The 4,867-nt window shown below is 30.6% G+C and overlaps 1 protein-coding gene across 2 annotated transcripts in view; it reads right to left on the bottom strand.

Moving 5' to 3' along the window:
* LOC117120689 (exostosin-like 3) overlaps positions 1–4,867 on the bottom strand; it is a 37,763-nt gene that overhangs the window by 25,839 nt on the left and 7,057 nt on the right. The gene's annotated exons all lie outside the window — the stretch shown is intronic.

Here is a 4,867-nt window from a genome sequence, read left to right on the forward strand (position 1 = left end):
TATATATATATATATATATATATCATGTTACCGAACGATCGAAGACACAATAAACCACTAATAAAATTCAAAAATATGACGATATTTTTGAGAATGATCATTTCGGGCAATGTCTTGGTTAAGTTAATTCATGTCCAGTGAATGGCTATGCTGTATTTACAAATAGTGTTCTACTTGTATTAAGGCTGAGTTGGGATATTGTTCCCAATTTTCCCTAATCATACCATCTTTTTTGTGTTTTGATTGTTGGTTTTTTAATGATTTTGATTGTTATAGTTTTATTGTGGATGCACCATTGATGTGATGTGATGTGTGCGGCTGTTAAAAAAGCATCTTCCAAATAAATATAATAATAATAATAATAATAATTAATTATTATTATTATTATTATTATGTTATTGAGAATAATGCAAAATAATTAATAAATGGCACTGTGATCAAGGTCAGTATTGTAGGAATACTGATGGCAATGATTAGAATAGCATAGAAAATTTAGTAACAATGCTCTCTTGAGAGCTGCTACAATTCATTAACATTCATCTCTCTACTCTATGCCTATTAAAATGTAAATAATCTGAGCTCTTGCCAATCCAGGTTTGCTGTAGCTCATATTCATGGAGGAATTCTAATAGCCACCACTACGCTCACTGACTCAGGGATTAGAAGTTGGTTGGTAAATTCATGTAGGAAAATCTATAAGATATATTTTCTCCATGGTGGTATACAAATGCTGACCAGCACTTAGGGTAAAATTAAACCTAGCTGACCAGTTCAGAGAGAATTATTAGAGAAATGAAGAAAACCCAATATAAATATTTCAGAACATCTAGCGCTGATTTTTCTATATTATTATAGAATTAGAGTCATGGACTGACCATGGCCAAGACAATGATTGGGATTCTATTGCTGTGAAATTCAAATAACTGCTTAAAATTATTTATTAGACCCTTAAAAAGAATTATTTGTTTATCACCCTAAATAAACTGGAAAAGTGATGAGGGAGGGAGGGAGGCTTTTTTAAAAATTTTTAGTTTGATAAAGCCAAATATCACCCTTGGGTTGCTTTGCTGGTATACTGATATTCAAAGTAAAACATGATTGAGACAATACAAACAATATCTACCTTAACTATTTTAATTTAATTTTTAAAAATGAAAAAAATAATTTTCCAAAAAAAAAATTGTTTTTCAAAAATATATATTTTTTTAGTACCATGTAAGTCAAGACATGCGCGAGGGTGATAAACTAATATTTTTTTTATTGGGCCTTCTCTAGTTAAAATATTTTGTAAAAAACTTTTTTATTTGAAAATTAATTGAACCAGCTCATTTAGGGAGCAAGTACAATTGTTGGATCGGTGTGGTCAGTCAAAATAGTAGAATCAAGTGAATATACGCCTCTAAATATGGTAACAGAATTCAAGATAACATGAAAACATGAAATAAGAGAACCATGAGAAAGCTATAGTAATGCCCATTCCTTGAATGATTAAATATATCTACTTGATCCAAACAATATAATTTTAAAAAACATTTCCATAGGTAAAAAATATTTAGATTGAATTTGCCTGTTGGTGATCTTAGGTTTCTTTCTGAATAAATGATTTGATAAGTACACAATATTAAATGTCATATTTAGTTGTAAGCCACATCCATCTTTCAAATGTTAACATCTTGAGAATAATTTTTTAAATAATTGTGGAATGTCTCTAAAGTGCATTTTTGCCGCAGGGATTACCACATACAGTTTTTGTACAATTAACCTATATAGTTAAGATAATCATGAGGATGATGATGAAGATGATGATGCTAGGAATGTTTATAAAAAATTCATGAAAATTAGTAAAAATGGTGATATATAATATGAAGGTGATGATTACTGTATTTTGCTGGCGATAATAAACTGTACTACAATAGTCCACTTTCTATTGTTCCAGTCGTTAATAGAGCATATACAGTAACACATTGAAACACCTCTGGCACTTCACATACTGTATATTGGAACACATGAATCTAAGATGCATGGACCCTGGGGGAGTATTCCATTATGTAGCAGCTAATAATCAGCACACTGACATTCAAACCTGCAAGGTACACATACCTGTACTCCTGGGTAAAAGAGATGACATGTATAAAGTGCTCTGCCCAAGGACAATGAATGAAAAATCGAAAGACTGTAGCACAACCATTGCATCTACACTGCTATTGTAGTATAATATATCATGCCAAACTCATAATGATGTCATGATGATGATGGTGAGGAAGAGGATTCCATTTACATTTGTTTATTTTTATTGTTATGTCAATAAGTATTGAGGACAACATGATCTTTATGTAGGTTGATATGATAATCTTTTTAATGTCAAAAGTACTAGAGTAGTCAGCGCTCTTAATGTCGAAAGTACAACACTATTAGCACAGCGATTTAATTTACCATATTGATCGTCATACTTACAGTACTAATACACTTTAGGCCTACCGTATATATTATCAGTGTCATAAATATTACAACAAAACATAAAATATCTGGCACATAGACATGTAGTCTGAACTAATATTTATAGTTTGCTTGGTTTCAATATTTTTTTTTAAAGCAAGCGTTTGATAATGTTATCACTTAACCTCATATTTTTTACCTAAATGTTATGTTCATTAATTTTTTTTATAAAAAATAAAATGAAGGTTTTTAGCATCAGCCCAGTAAGTAATAAAATAAAAATAATAATAATAACAATAACAATAATAATAATAATAATAATAACAATATAAACAATAATAATAACAATAATAATAATAAATATTTATAAAACACCAATTTAAAATTTATTAAAGGCGCTACTGTAAGTAAGAAAATAAGGCAAGTTATAACATTCCCGTAACACACAGGTTTTAAGATTTTTCTTAATTAAGAAAGCAAATTAGATGAATCGCATAATAAAAGCATCAAGAAAGTCCATGTACAGTAAAGGGGGCTTGAAAAAAAAGGTACATTGACCATCAATTTTTGTTTTGCCTTTACAAGACGGAACTGTCAAGAGATTTAGTCAATACCATTATGTACAGTAGCAATGAGCAATAATTGCTTGGAGATGGCCAATACTGTGTCGCAACAGTTAATATCGAGTACCAACAGTCAATATTGCATCTTACCAGGCATACTGTAGGAAAAAGCATTGCCCACTCAGGAATAGAAATATAAAGTTAAGAGATAACAATGACATCACAATTGAATGATTATATTATGCAAAATTTGTTAGTTCAACCAACACAGACTGTATCAGTAAACTACACTACGGAAATAGGAAGTTGCTATATTTTCAATTTCAAAGACAATAGAGATGGGTACCAACTCATCATGTGCTTGATATCACAACTGCCAATACAGACTTGTCAGCTGGTGGAACATCCCTAAGTTATAAATTATGTTTATGCAACATGTAACTACAGTACTGGATACAGAATGATGGATACAAATGGACTTGAATTCATTAAAAGAACAGAATTGAATTAGGAACTTATAAAGGTATAGTGTATCAACAGAAAATGAGGAAGTCACCACTTGTAAGCATTTTGTTTACATTATAAGGTTTTTGACTGATGGGTTTAAGATAAACATTTCTCTGGTTTCTTATCTAACCTCTCACTGACTCACAAATTATAGTAGGGCTACAAAACCGATTTCCTATGCTATGTAAACGGACCCTTTCGCACGGAATGAATATTACTTAATATTAAGTTTTAAGATCAGTTTAGTTAAGTGTTGCCTGTTCATGTTTTGATTATCCTCTCCTTTTTCTATTGTATATTTTGTAAGATCGCACCACTGATTGTGAGTGCCACCAATACAAAGGTCACAAATAAATAAATAAATAAATAAATATGTGTAGCGGCAAAAAAAAATCTTATGATGCAGCTCTTAGTCCTTATCTTAGCATTTGATTACTAACCACAGAGAATCATTTTTATCTCCATATCATGGTCTGCATCTATTACTGCAACCAGTACAATATTAAAAATATTAAAGTAAAATGCCAAAATCGATGCTTACAACACAAAATTCGGTAGTACAGCTAATAAAGGGACACCTTCAGGACAGAAAAAAGTGTTCCCTTAGTAGGAGAGTCCCTTAAATAGGAACTGTGAATTTTGCTTGTGTCCTTAGGCAAAGCACTTTACCTACTGTACATTTCTCTCTTCACCCAGAAGTATAAATAAATGGGTAACTGGTAGGTTGAATGTGGAATTGTGTCTGTATTTGCATTTAATTGCAAGCAGGACTAGAATACTCCCCAGGGAGTGAAGAGGTTGCACTTTGTGCCGGTGACAAATTATAAATCTGACTAGCCAGAAGTAACAACATACATTATTTTTGAATTGATTTTTTTTATTAATATTAATGTAATTTTCACCTTTAATGTTTTTGTATGTATCCATCATTGTTGCAATCATAATCATATTTTTATATTGAATTTATATTTATATATTGATGTTTTTTTCCTTTTAATGTTTTTGTATGTGTTTTGTCATTGTAATACAAACTTTTTCAGCCTCGGCTGCTGTTTGTAATTTTACGTCTTATATATATATATATATAATGCAAAAGCAATGAAAAAACGGTGTACAATCATTGAAAGTTGACTTGCGGAACACAAATTTATTAAGCAACAAAATCAAACGGATATTTCGATAGCTCCTGCTAAAATCTTCATCAACGTTAAAAGTGAGAAAACTTGGGAGATCTTACATATACATAAAGAATAATAAACCAATCAGAATCAAGTTATCAATACAATTAGTTGATTGGACCACAAAATATAAGTTCAGTGACAAGTTAATGGGCGAATTAATTACTGTACAATTAAACCAGA

This window comes from Anneissia japonica, unplaced genomic scaffold (assembly GCF_011630105.1).
Source record: "Anneissia japonica isolate Jap-2015-1 unplaced genomic scaffold, ASM1163010v1 scaffold287790_len634930_cov199, whole genome shotgun sequence".
Lineage (NCBI taxonomy): Eukaryota > Metazoa > Echinodermata > Crinoidea > Comatulida > Comatulidae > Anneissia > Anneissia japonica.